The sequence below is a fragment of the Cervus canadensis genome, chromosome 8 (assembly GCF_019320065.1).
Source record: "Cervus canadensis isolate Bull #8, Minnesota chromosome 8, ASM1932006v1, whole genome shotgun sequence".
Classification (NCBI taxonomy): domain Eukaryota; kingdom Metazoa; phylum Chordata; class Mammalia; order Artiodactyla; family Cervidae; genus Cervus; species Cervus canadensis.
Window position 1 is genome coordinate 7064111 of NC_057393.1, and position 13972 is coordinate 7078082.

Sequence of the window (13972 nt, forward strand, 5' to 3'; positions counted from 1 at the left end):
CGTTAGTATACTGTATTGGTCTTTATTTTTATGGCTTACTCACTCTGTATAATGGGCTCCAGTTTCATCCATCTCATTAGAACTGATTCAAATGAATTCTTTTTAATGGCTGAGTAATATTCCATGGTGTATATGTACCACAGCTTCCTTATCCATTCGTCTGCTGATAGGCATCTAGGTTGAAAAGCTTTTCAGTTTAAGTTTGATTTGTTTGGTGGCTCAGAGCGTAAAGAATCTGCCTGCAATGCAGGAGATACAGGTTTGATCCCTGGGTTGGGAAGATCCCCTGGAAAAGGGAATGGCAATCCACTCCAGTGTTCCTGCCTGGAGAATTCCATGGACAGAGGAGCCTGGTGGGCTACAGTGCATGGGGTCACAAAGAGTCAGACTCGACTGAGTGACTAAGCATGCATGCATGCCTGACATGGACCTCTCATTGGGAACTTACCTGCCTTCATGGGGACCAGGTTCTCTCCCCCTAGAGAAGGATGAGGTCACCTCATCCTTAGTAGGTGCCAGTGAGAGTTGAGCCAGGAGATGAGAGCGCAGAGGCTGGTATTTCTCCAACTAGAACAAAACTTTGTGAGTTTCTTGGGTTGACCTTAATTCTTTTTTATTATAATACTACTCAAATATGTGCAAACATAAATTAGGTAGAATTTCCTTATGGTTATAGCTCTTCTACATCTATAAAAACCGAAACAAGTTTAAAGATTACATACAAACCAAAGCATAAAGTTGTCAAAGTCCAATTAAAAGCATGAGTTTAATGTGACAGATGATGCTGCTGCACTAGAATTAAACCGCCTCTCACCCTCTCCTTGGGGTGCTGCTGGGTGGGTAGGGTTGGGTGTTCCAGAGTCTCAACTCCCCAGTGTCTGCCTCTGACGCCCCCTACCTCCCTCTGTGGTAGGAACTTTTCCCAATTCATCTCCTGGGGACCCTGCATCTACCCAGCATGACTTCATCCGGGCTTCACCTGGTGAGGGGCATTCCTAACATGTGCTGTCCTCTGCTTACGGCTGACCTGACTCCAACTCCATCCTACCCACAGTTACAAGGCTGGGCATGACACTTGGTTACATGGCAAGGTTCCATACTATGCTGACATAGATTTTAGGATAGTATTGTCAGAATAAAAGCACAAAAATTTCAAGTTATCATTGGCACTTAGAAGAATCCCAAGAATATGACCTTGAACTGCAGGCTGAGAAACCCTAGGATGGTGGTGACAGAAATGGAGCTTGAGAGACCAGGTTTGCAAATGGCCGTTTAAAGCTGGTGGGCTTTGGGCAAGTCTTTTTAACCTTTCTAAGTCTCAGTTTTTCTGTCTGAAAATTGGGAGCAATAAGAGTGTCTGCCTCGCAAAGTTGATGAGTCATGTGAGATGAGCTAATGAATTAGGGCTCTCTACTGGGTTGACAAGTGTCCCCCTAAAATTCAGGCCCATTCAGAACCTGTGAACATGACCTTGTTTGGAAGTAAGGTCTTTGCAGATGTAATTGATTTAAGATAAAGTCACACTGTATAAGGGTGGGTCCTGTTCAGTGCCTGGTGCCCTTTATAAGAAGTGAGCAATTTGGATACAGAAGTATAGAGTCGGGGTGGAGGTGGGGAGACACCTGGGATGACAGAGGCAAAGATTGCAGTGATGTTTCTACAACACAAAAAGTGCCAGGGATTTCTGGCAGCCTCAGGAAGCTAGAAGAGAGGCATGGTACAGATTCTCCCCTCAGAGACATCAAAAAGGATCCAACCACACTAACCTTCGTTTTGGACTTCAGTCTCCAGAACTGTGAGACAGCAAACTCACACTGTCTTACACCATCCGTTTGGTGACCCTTCATTAAACCATACTAACACCTTCGTTTTGGACTTCAGCCTCCAGAATTGTGAGACAGCAAACTCACACTGTCTTACACCATCCGTTTGGTGACCCTTCATTAAACCGTGCTAACACCTTCGTTTTGGACTTCAGCCTCCAGAACTGTGAGACAACAAACTTACACTGTCTTACGCCATCCATTGGGTGACACTTCATTACTGCACCCTTTGGAAGCTAATAGATATACAACACAGTGTTTGACAAATGCCATAAACAATATATGGTAGCTTGTCATTAGCAGATGAGAATTCCAGGCACTTAAAGAAGTTAAAGATGGTTTACAAATGCAAGTTTCTTTCTTTTTTTTTTTTTTAGTTTGGTTTATTTATTTATTTGGCTGCATTGAGTCTTGGTTGCAGCACTTGGGATCTTCATCGCAGTGCTTAGACTTGGTAGTTGGGGTGCACGGGCTCAGTTGCCCTGTGGCATGTGGAATCTTAGTTCCCTCACCAAGGATCAAACCTGCACCTCCTGCATTGTGAGGCGGATCTTAACCACTAGACCACCAGGGAAGTCCCCAAACCCAAGTTTCTATTCTCATCTCCCCCTTTGGTTTCAGCCCACAGGTTTAGCCCCCACGTGAAGCATGTATCATCATCAATATTCAGCACAGTGCCGCACTTTTCATTTTACAAAGCTTTTTCCTACAGATTTTTTTCAGTTAATTCTCACCATGACACTATGGAGTAGATAAAATTAACAATTTTTGCACATTGGCCAAGGAATCTTTTAGAGCTAATTGGCTAAATGCAATGTGGTTTCCCAGATTAGATCCTGGAAGAGAAAAAGGATGTTAGTGGGAAAACCGGCAAAATTCAATTACAGTCAGTGACTTGGTTTATAGTAATGCACCAGTGACAGTTTCTTAATTTTGACAAATGCAGCATGTTTATGTAAGATGTTGTCAATTTATGGAATCTGGGTGAGTGGTATATAGAAACTCTCTATCTCTGCAACTTGTCTTTAAATCTCAAATTATACAAAGTTAAAAGTTGACTTTTAAACAGTATATTGGAGATACTCTCCAGCTGATTTGAATATTACATTAACTGTCACTGAGCAACCCTAGCAGATAAAAAAAAAAATCTGACAAAGTTGTGACCTTTATCTCTGCATCCATATTTTTTTTCTTTTAAAAACGATGTCTCCTTTATTAAAACTCCATATAGAAAATTTGGAAGATACATAAAATTGAAAGAGGGAAAGAAATCTCACCATGATCTTGACACTGAAAAGCACTCCCCCATGAATGTTTTGTTCTGTCCTTCATCATCTTTTTGTTTTGGGCTTTAGGTGCTTGCAAACCCCCTGGTCACCCTCCACCCACCTGGGCAGGTGTATGTTCTTGAGAGAAACTCAGTCACGGGTGGAGGAGACTTTAAAACTCACAGCCATGAATCTTTCTTTTATATTGGAGTATATTTGATTTACAATGTTGTGTTGGTTTCAGGTGTATAGCAGAGTGATTTAGTTATATGTATATATCCAGCTATTCGTTTTCAGCTTCTTTTCCCATATAGGTTATTACACAGTATTGAGTAGAATTCCTTGTGTTATATGATAGGCCCTTATTGATTATCTATTTTATTTATAGTGGCGTGTATATGTTAATCCCAATCTCCTAATTTATCCCTCCCCCCAGTCTTTCCCCTTTGGTAGCCATAAGTTTGTTTTCTAAGTCTGTGAATCTGTTTCTATTTATAAATAAGTTCATTTGTATCATTTTTTTTAGATTCCACATATAAGTGATATCATATGATATTTGTCTTTCTCTATGTGGCTTACTTCACACAGTATGACAGTCTCTAGGTCCAACCAACCATGTCACTGCAAATGGTACTATTTCATTCTTTATATGGCTGAGTAATATTCCGTGGCAGAAAGTGAAGTGGAACTAAAAAGCCTCTTGATGAAAGTGAAAGAGGAGAGTGAAAAAGTTGACTTAAAGCTCAACATTCAGAAAACTAAGATCATGGCATCTGGTCCCATCACCTCATGGGAAATAGATGGGGAGACAGTGGAAACAGTATCAGACTTTATTTTGGGGGGCTCCAAAATCACTGCGGATGGTGACTGCAGCCATGAAATTAAAAGACACTTACTCCTTGGAAGGAAAGTTATGACCAACCTAGATAGCATATTAAAAAGCAGAGACATTACTTTGCCAACAAAGGTCTGTGTAGTCAAGGCTATGGTTTTTCCAGTGATTATGTATGGATGTGAGAGTTGCACTGTGAAGAAAGCTGAGCACAGAAAAATTGATGCTTTTGAACTGTGGTGTTGGAGAAGACTCTTGAGAGTCCCTTGGACTGCAAGGAGATCCAACCAGTCCATCCTAAAGGAGATCAGTCCTGGGTGTTCATTGGAAGGACTGATGCTGAAGCTGAAACTCCAATACTTTGGCCACCTCATGCGAAGAGTTGACTCATTGGAAAAGACCCTCATGCTGGGAGGGATTGGGGGCAGGAGGAGAAGAGGACGACAGAGGATGAGATGGCTGGATGGTATCACCGACTCGATGGGCATGAGTTTGAGTAAACTCCGGAAGTTTGTGATGGACAGGGAGGCCTGGCGTGCTGCAATTCATGAGGTCGCAAAGAGTCGGACACGACTGAGCGACTGAACTGAACTGAACTGAACTATGATATTCCATTATCTATGTGTACCACATTTTCTTTATCCAGTCATCTCCTGATGGACATTTAAGTTCTGTTTACATGTCTTGGCTATTGTGAATAGTGCTGCAATGAACACTGGGATGCATGGATCTTTTTGAAATGTGGTTTTCTCCAGGTATATGCCCATAAATGGAATGGCTGGATCATTTGCCAACTTTATTTTTAGTTTTTTAAGGAACCTCCATACTGATCTTCATGGTGCTGTGTACTGTGCTAAATCACTTTAGTGGTATCTGACTCTTTGCAACCCTACGGACTGTGGCCTGCTAGGCTCCTCTGTCCATGGGATTCTCCAGGCAAGAATACTGGAGTGGGTTGCCACGCCCTCCTCCAAGGGATCTTCCCAACCCAGGGATCAAACCCATGTGTCGTAAGTCTCCTGCTTTGGCAGGTGGGTTCTTTACCACTGGCACCATCTGGAAAGCCCACCAACAGTGTGGGAGGGTTCCCTTTTTTCCACATACTCTCCAGAATTTATTGTTTATAGACTTTTTGACAATGCCCATCCTGACCAGTATGTAAAACTCACAGCCACGAACCCTCATGCACCCAACACGTTCCTGTTTCAGAACTTCTGAAATCACATGCATGCACAAACACACATGCACTCACACCACACACGCGCACAGTGTTCTGTCTCACCTGGCAACTGTTCTTAGTTGGGGAAGTAGGAGCAGCAAAAGGCACATGCCCCTCTTCCCATGACCAGCACCTCCAGTCCCGAGGTCCCTGCCCCGCCCCCACCATGTGGGTCCGGGCTGGTCCTGCTTCTACCTGAGCACCTCCTCAGAGACTTGCTTCTCCTCTCCTGAATCGTTAGCATCTCCCTCCTCACTCCCTACAGCATTAAAGGGCTTCACCAGTGCTTTGAGATTTAAAGACAAGTTGCAGAGATAGTCAGAGAGTTTCTAGATACCGTTCACCCAGATTCCAGAAATTGACAACATCTTACATAAACATGCCGTATTTGTCAAAATTAAGAAACTGTCATCGGCCATTACTATAAACCAAGTCACAGACTGTAGCTTTTGGGGGGAGGCCTCCCTGGGCCCCCAGCACTCTAGCTCTCACCCCGTTTTCTACTCCCATCGCATCAGAACTCCTTGGAAGAACTGACTGCAGTCTCTGCCTCCACTTCCTTGACCTGCTCCAACCAGGCTTCTGGTTGGGGTCAGGGAGACACCCGTCTCTTAGTGGTGCCCCCATCAATCTCCGTGTTTTGGAAATCTGCTCGTCTCTGATCCCACCTTTCTGACGCCTTGCTGCATGGCCCTCAGCTGAGTATTCCACCCTTCTCTTGGAGTCTCACATACCGCCCTCTCCTGGGATTCCTTCTGTCTTCATCTCAGCCTCCTGGCTGACTCCCCTCCTTATCAGGCCTGAGAACCTGGCCCTGCATCCCTTCCAAACTTCTCTCCTGCTGTCCCCCTGCCACACTGTGCCCTGTCTGCTCTGCACACGAGCCACCCTTGCTCCTGCCTCAGGACCTTTGCACTGACGCCTCTACTGCTGGAGCGCTCATCCCATTGACCTTCTCACAGGTTGTTTCTATCTTAGAATTCAGACCTTGGCTCAAATACCTCATCCACAGACAGGCTTTCCCTGAGGGCCCCAGTCCTTTCTGTCTCATCCAGGATTTCTTGTTTGCTTATTTGCTGGCTTATCATAGTTCTCCACCCCTTCCCTGTTACCACTGGTGTGTTCATTCCACTAGAGCCCGGAGCTCGCATGTCTTGGGCATGGCTCTGCTTCCAGGCCTGTGACAGTACATGGCACCTGCTCAAGAGGTATTTGCTGAGTAAACGGATTAGTGGCGAGGCTGTAGTTCTGCACTGTTGTTTTTCCCCTGCCTGGATGTGTTTGTAGACCTCCACTTTTTCAGATACTGTTTCCAGTGGCCGCACTATAGTCTCCGTAGCTGAAACACTCAGATGCATTGACTCCTTTTCTTCTTTTGGACATGTGTATAAATTGAAGTTTTTCCCTATTATAAACAAGTCTTCAGTGAACATCTTTACATATGAAACTTTTTATGTTTTTCAGATTATATCCTTAGGGTAGAATTCCAGAAATGGAAATGTTCATCAAAAGGATCTTTTGTCCTTTAGAAGATGACATCTACAGGGAAAAAGTCCCTTTGTGTTTTGTGTAGATGACCCAAGCATATATAAAGTATTATGATCATGGAGTACTTTCTGCCCAGTACTGTTTTGGTTTAGTTGCTAAGTCATGTCCGACTCTTGCGACCCCATGAACTGTAGCTCACCAGGCTCCTCTGTCCATGGGATTCTCCAGGCAAGAATACTGGAGTGGGTGGCCATTTCCTTCTCCAGGGGATCTTCCCGACCCAGGAATCGAACCTGGGTCTCCTGCATTGTAGGCAGATTCTTTACCGACTGAGTTTTGAGGGAAGCCCAACACTGTGAAAGGTACTATAAGTAGAAATAAGGAAAGAAAATGCCTAATCTCTTTTTTTAAAAAAAAAAAGGAACATGGCAGAACATAGCCTTGACCTTGACCTGAGCTAACGTGAAAACCATTGGTGCCAGCAGGGGCCCAGCCGCGGGACCGACAGAAGCTGGGAGCCTGTTGAGTCTTAGAAGGAAGCGAGTGCTTCTGCTCAGTTTCCTCTGTAATCCTTGTATTGCACGTTAATAGTTTATCAATCAGTTCTGTCATTTTCTCGGTGGTCCTCAGATCCACCTGGAGGGAGATTCGGGGGCAGGTGTTCTCCCTTGCAGAGGGAAACTTGGACTAATTTGCCCAGGATCACAGAGGTGGACCCCAAGCCCAAAAGGTCTGACAGTGAGCCCAGGGCCATGACCTTCTCCCTCCCAGTGCAGAGTCAGTGCTCCAGTCCATCAGGCCGAAATGGCTGGATGGATTATCCCAGGTTTGGAAGGTGTGTTAGAGGCGGGCTCGGGTAAGATCCTGGCATTGGAGCCCTCACGAGTTCACATCAAGGGCCCCTCAAAGACAAAGACACAGGACAACATCCCCCAGGGAGGCCAAAGCTGTCATTTACCCAGGGGCTTTCGTGGACTCAGGTTGCAGTGACCATGGGCAGAGATAATGAGCGGGAACCTCCATCAGGCCAGGAGCCCTGAGGGTCCTTCCAGTGGCAGCGTTTGGGTCGTTGCAGATGCTTCTCACACAGGCAACTCTTGTGCTTCAGCCTAGAAAAGGTGGGTCAGCCTGGGGTTTAGTAAAAAGCACATGAATTCATAAAACATTAAAGCTGAAAGAAGTTCAGAGATCACCTTGTCCTCCCCATTTAATGTATAGATAAGGAAACCATCTGGAGAAGCGAATTTCCAAGGCCACACAGCAAGTTAGAAGGGAGCCCAAACAATATTTTTCTTTATTACAGCATGATGCCTCTCATCCGTAGAGTATTATTAAAGAAATGCAGCTTTATGATTCTCAAGTACTTAGAGTTGCACTAAAAAAAATCACCTGTCCAAAGCTCTCAGGGAAGCAACTTTAATGAATAGATAAATTATGTTTTCTAGACAAATGGGCACCCCCCCAAGGGCATTTGAAAGAAGTCTACAAATCTCTGAATCTTTCTTTCCCTGTGGATTTTCTTAGCACGCTCCCTTAGTAATGGACAAAGATGGGCTTTAGCCAGTTATCATTGAGATTATCAGAGACTTCAAATGGTGGGATCCAGTGAATGAGGACCTGCTGCTCTGTGAACTATTGGGCATCACTCCTTGGTCTCCTGATGGTACATAACCTTGCAGGGAAATAAAAGACATTTCCTAAGCCATCAGACACTTAACCTGGGCAAGGATGGGAAGACAGGATGACTTGCTGGAGTGGGAATAGGTTTCATGTAATTTTCTGTGCCAGTTGAATGGTCCCTGAGAGGTTTTATCCCATCTGCACATTCCAGCCATGGCACAGGGTGGAGAGGGGTTGGGCAGCGGCGGAGAAGCCCCCCCTGCTTGCCCAGAATCTGGCAGGCAGGTGTGCACATGGAGACAATGTCCTGGCCTCTTCCTCTTGCCTGTTTTCCTGCCGTTCTACCTCTGTCCCTTCAGACCTGCTCATGTGTCCTGATCAGACCATCAGAAAGGAGACTACACATTCTTTGTTAAGAATACTTATGACAGGCTTTTTTTTAAGATGCTTGCCCTGATGTCACAGAACTGATTCCCCTCGGTGATTAAATGATCTTTTATGTTCCATTAAAGCAGTCCTTTAATAGCAAATCAGTTTCCCATCTCATCAACCTTCTCGCGATGGGAGAGTCTTGAAGAAGACAACCATTTTTAACATAACTTCTCAAATAAGAGGCGGGTCATCTGGGAATATCTGAAGGAAACAAGGGCTTCATTTGACATTTCCCTTCTCCACTCCCAAGCATGCTTGGGACACACTCTGCCCCCAAATTATTAAAATCATAATGAGATAGAGTGAGACTAATGCTGTAAGTTATTGGCGTGGTGGGTAGGGTTTTGGCGACATATTTTTTCTTTTTGTCTTCCCTCCATCCTTTCAATCCAAAATGACAGCCTTGAAAATTCCTCTGTGATGTTCACCATGTTCTAAAACATGACAGCGACCATAATTCATATTTATGGCTGGGTTTGTGTGTGTGTGTGCTTTCTGGGTTTTTTTAAACTAGTAATGAAGTTGTAAATGCAGCATTTCTTTCATTACCTATTCATTAAAGATATGACATGAAAACAGAGTTTCCATGGAAATGGCTTTGTGGATTCTGAGTACATAATAAGAACTTCATTGTTTACACTACAGCACAGATGACTGATGGGTGTTACTGTGGCTGGTAAAGTCTTATTTAGCTCCATGAAAGCGTGTAAGGGCACAGGGGTGGTGTGGTCGGTTGTCCCCGCACCCCTGCTTGTGAGCAGAAGCCTCACGACCGTTAGCGCACAGTGCTTTAGGATGGAAAGTATTCTTTGAGCTATTCTTTTCAACACACTTCAATACTGAAACAGTGCAAATAAAAAAGACCGAAATAGTTCCACTCAAGACTCCATTTAACGTCAAGTCAAGTCCATTTAATGTAAAGAAAGATTTTTCTCTGCTAATGTTTGGGCTAAGATATGAGACTGCTTGAGTTCAAGTCTTGACTTTTATGCTTATTAGCTGCTAATAATGATAAACCTAAATTAAGTGACTTAGCCTCTCTCCAAGCCTTAGTGTTCTTATCTGTGAAATAGGGGCAATATACATGCACAATGCATTATATATAATATAATGTATGTATATATAGGTGTATATATGAGTGTGCATATCAGATCTGGGGGGAGATTAAAGGGGAAAATGTCAAAAGCACTTAGTGGATACCCGGCTCCTATAAGTGTTCCTTACCTGTTATGCGGTGGTGTTGTCATTGTTTGCCTTTGACAAGGTGATAAAAACTGACAGGTGTCAACCTTCAGGCCCAGGTCAAACGCCTCTCTACCCCGAGTCTCTCCCTGGAGGCAGAAGTGTTCCTCCTTGCCCTGAGCAGCCACAGAGGGCCCCCACCCCTCTCTTGCAGCATCTCCCAGCTCCTTTTTGCCTTTAATGATGTACAGATTTATTCCTGTCCCCATGGCACAAAGAAGAAAGCTCTCAAAAGAAAAGTATGATTTATGAAAAAAATCAAATTGGTTAAAACCTACTATGTAAACTCAATTCAAGGAATGTGTTGTGTCTTTTTTGGTTTGGTTTGGTTTGGTTTGATTTGGAAGATGGGAGTAGCATAAGGAGGCCAAGATTATTTTTTTAATTTAAAAGAGTATAGAAAATGCATGACACTCAGCTGAAGATGAGAGTCCTTGATGGCGAAGATCCACTGCAGGTTTTCAAAGCATTCCCCTGCCACCTGTCCTGCAAGGTCAGGACTAGGGGGAGGAGGAGGCACCCAGGGTACAGATCTCATGGATCACTCACTCTCAGGACTCCCGATGGCTGGTACCTGTGATGCTCTAGGCACCTCACATCTTTACCCTGGACCCAGCCCTGTGTGCTGTGGCCAAGGGGGCCGGATTCTGTGTTTTTCAGCTCTGGGCTATGGTACAAAGCTCTCTTGGACTGAGTCACATAAAGGCCTTTCCTAGTACTTCAGAGAGAAACATAAAACAGTAAGGATGAGAATGCTTCCTAACACAGCAGACGGAGATGTAACCGGGTAACACTGGCTGTTACACTTTGCAGACAAAGTGATAACATTTGGGTCTTATTTATAAAACAGACATTAATCCAGTTCTGCATGACTGTAGCACAATTTACTCCAAACATGCCAGGAAGTCTCCTAGCCTATTAAAATAAGTGCTCCTCTGTCTTCATCTCTGCTGTGATTCCTGATTGCTGGCATCCAGATGAGAGAAAGAGACTCAACCATGAAGACATGCTTGACATGGACTATGACTATATAACAGGAATTTTAATTGCCAGAAGTCTTCCTTAAATAAGTATACAAGTTAGGGGAAGGGGTGCAGGGAGAGAGACACGCAGGCATTTTCCCCAGCCTATTGTTTCGTGCACCAGAGGGGCTGCACGCACCACCTTCCCTAGGTGCTCGGGTAAACTGAATGTGCCCAGACCCCTCATCATGCAGGGAGGCAAGTTAAAACCGGAAAACAAACTCTTAAATGTACATGGAAATGGAAAGGGCATAATTTATCCAAAACAATTTTGAAAAAGAAGAACAAAATTGGAGAATGTACGCTACTTGATTCCAAGACTCGTTAAAAAGATATAGTCATCAAGACAGTGTGGTACTGCCATAAAGACAGAGATCAGTGGAACAGAATAGAGTCCAGAAATCAATCCACATATACACAATTAATTGCTTTTCAACAAAGAGGCCAGAGCAATTTAATAGGAAAAGGATAATCGTGCTGGAGTAATTGGATTTACATGCAAAAAAAGAAAAACAAACAAACGAACAACCCCTTACCTCACACCATATACAAGAATGAAGATGAAATAGACCATATATCTAAATGTGAGAGCTAAGATTATAAAACTCCTAGAGAAAACATTGAAGCAAATTTGACAAAGGTTTCTAAAATGTAACAAAAACAAACAAAAATCACAAACCATATAATAAAAAAGCTGTTACATTGATTTCATTACAATTAAAACTTGAAGGCTTCCCTGGTGGCTCAGTGGTGAAGAATCCTTCTGCCAACACAGGAGACACGGTTCAGTCCCTGATCTGGGAAGATCCCACACACCTGGGAGCCACTAAGCCTGTGGTCACAACGGCTGAGCTTTGCTCTGGAGCCAGGAGCTGCAGCTCCTGAGTCTACGAGCCACAACTACTGACGGCCGCACACTCTGGAGCCCGTGTGTCCTACAACACGGAAGCTTGTTGTCCTTCCCCACAACAAGCGGAAGCCCCCACAGTGAGGAGCTTGCACACCACAACTAGAAAGTAGCCCCCACTCCCCAAAACTGGAGAAAAGCCCTCTCAACAATGAAGACCCAGCACAGCCAAAATAAAGAAAGAAAATTATCAAGAATTAAACCTTCATAAGTCTTTGTTTTTAACATGAAAAGGCAAGCCATAAACTGGGAGAAAATATTTCTAAAAATTTATCTGACAAAGGACTTGTATCTAAATACATAAAGAACTTCTATAATTGAATGATAAGACAACCCAGTTTTAAAATGGGAAAATATTTGAATTGACACTTTATGAAAAAAGACCTGTAGATGACAAATAAGCATGTGAAAAAGTGCTTAGCATAAGTACTCAATTAGGGAGTACAGATTAAAACCACTATGTGAAATCATTACATATCCGTTAGAATGGCTAACAGGAAAAGACTGACCACACCAAGTGTTGGGGAGGATTTGGAATGAATCCTCACACATGGCTAATTGGAATATAAAATGATACAGCTACTTCTGAAAACATTTTGGCAGTTTCCTAGAAAGCTAAACATAGACCTACCATACGAACTTACCATCCCATTCCGAAGTGTTTACCCAAAAGAAATGAAAGCATATGCTCATGCAAAGACCATACTCAAAACTTTAGAGCAGCTTTATGTGTAATAGTCAAAAGATGGAAAAAAATACAAATGTCCATCAACAGGTGGACTTATAGTCCATATGTGTTGGACTAAGCAATACAGTGGAATGAACTATTACAACAGCTTTGATGATTTTTCACGCTGAAACAAGAAAGACAAAGAATGCATACTGTGTGTGTCTGTTTATATAAAATTCTATGAGATGCACATTCATCTATAATGACAGAAAAACCTCTCTGGGGATGTGGGTGCAGAGAGGATGGGGGAATGGATAACTAGGGAAACTTTGGGGGACACAGGTCTGTTCATTGTCTTGACTCTGGGGATGATTTCGTGGATGTATACATACCCCCCAATCCATCGAATCATATACTTTAAACATGCACAGTTTATTGTATGTCAATGTTAACTCAAAAAGCTGATTTTTTTTTTTAAGTGAAACAAAGCAGTAGAGTGAGAAAAATAGTATCACTCGTGGCCCCAAAACTGTAGGAGGAGCTATGCAACATCCCATGGTCCTTCCTCTTTCAAGTTTCTCCCTAAACAAGGCCAACAGGAACCGTGCAGGAGCCTTGCCCAGAGGCACCTGGAGAAGTGGATCCAAGCATCTCAGTGTGACCTCTGAAGGACACTGGGATCCCCTCAGTGAAGGGCTGGCTTCTCTGCTGTTGGCTGACGTGCCCCTATCTGGAACACAGCAACGGGCACCCAGCTCTGGGTACCCCTAAAGCCCCCTCTCTGGATTCCCCCATTGGCAGAGACCCTTTCATTCCCCCCAAGAGCAGGAGCTTGTGTCCCTGGCCCAGGTGACAAGCATCCTGTTGCCCTTGTGACACCAGCAGGAATCCTTTCTCTGACAAATAGCTCTGCAATTCCTCCTACTGAGCAGAACTGACAACCTCTTCCCTCCCTCCCCAGGCATCAGCCCTTAGGCCTCCATCCAAGATCTTACAGTATCTGGGCACCTTCTGCATACACTTTGTCCACCCATAGTTGTCATAGCAACAAATGACAACTACAAACATTACTGAGGTGTGATACTCTTATTAAATATAACTATTCAATAATAATGATAATTGATTATTATTTTATACTCCAAGGGTTACTCTATTTTCATAGTCTCATTACTAACAATAATGAGATGATTGCACAAATTTCCATGATTAGAGAACAGCAGAGCCGGGCTTCAAAACCAAGATTGTCCCCTAGGTCTTGTACCAGTGTTTTCCAAATCTTGGTGAAATTCGTGCACTATTTGTCCTCTCAATTAATTAGTATTTTTCCTTAAGCTGATTACCTTTTGTAAAATAATACATTGAGTTTTAAATGTCATATCACTTTTGCAAATAAAAAAATAAGTATCACTTGTCACAAACGGGGAAAAGTGACTATAAAAGCAAATACAG